The following is a 690-nucleotide window of genomic DNA, read 5'->3' as shown; positions in this document are numbered from 1 at the left end:
AAGAGCATTCTTTTTTTTTCTTTTTTTTGGTGGCACCAGGGTTTTGAACTCAGGCCCTTCTGCTTGCCAGGCAAGCACTTATTCTACCAAGCCATTTCCCCGGCCCTCAAAAGCATTCTTGTATACAAATAGCAAACTAAGAAAAATGGGAAATACTTTTCACAACAGCACCAAAAAATAAAAAAAGAAAAACCTAGGAATCAATCTAACAAAAGAAGTAAAAGGCCTGTACAATGAAACCTACTATACTCTAAAAAAGGAGCTAAAAGTTGAGACATACTCAGCCATCTTATCTTTGAAAAAGGAGTCAAACACTTTCAAAGGAAGAGAGCCTCTTTAATAAATGCTAAGGAAAGAGGATATAGCTCAGCAACGTAAGTGCCGCAGTATGAAACAAATGGACTCAGCAGATGTCTATAGAGTGTTCTTTAAATAAATAAATACTGGGGCCAAGGAGATGGCTCAGCGGAATAAGCACTTCCCTGGCAAGCATAAGGGCCTGAGTCCAATCCCCGGTTCTGCCAAAAATAAAAAACACCACCTGGGCTGGGGAGGTAGTTCAGTGGTCTAAGAGCCTGCCTGGCAAGCATAAGGACCCAGTTTCAATCCCCAGTACCACATGCCATTCTGGCCCCATGCCATGCCAGCCACCAAAACTGGGTATGGTAGCACATGCCTGTAATCCCAGCG

This window comes from Octodon degus, unplaced genomic scaffold (assembly GCF_000260255.1).
Source record: "Octodon degus isolate 3935 unplaced genomic scaffold, OctDeg1.0 scaffold00134, whole genome shotgun sequence".
Classification (NCBI taxonomy): Eukaryota; Metazoa; Chordata; class Mammalia; order Rodentia; family Octodontidae; genus Octodon; species Octodon degus.
This window is presented reverse-complemented; position numbering follows the sequence as displayed.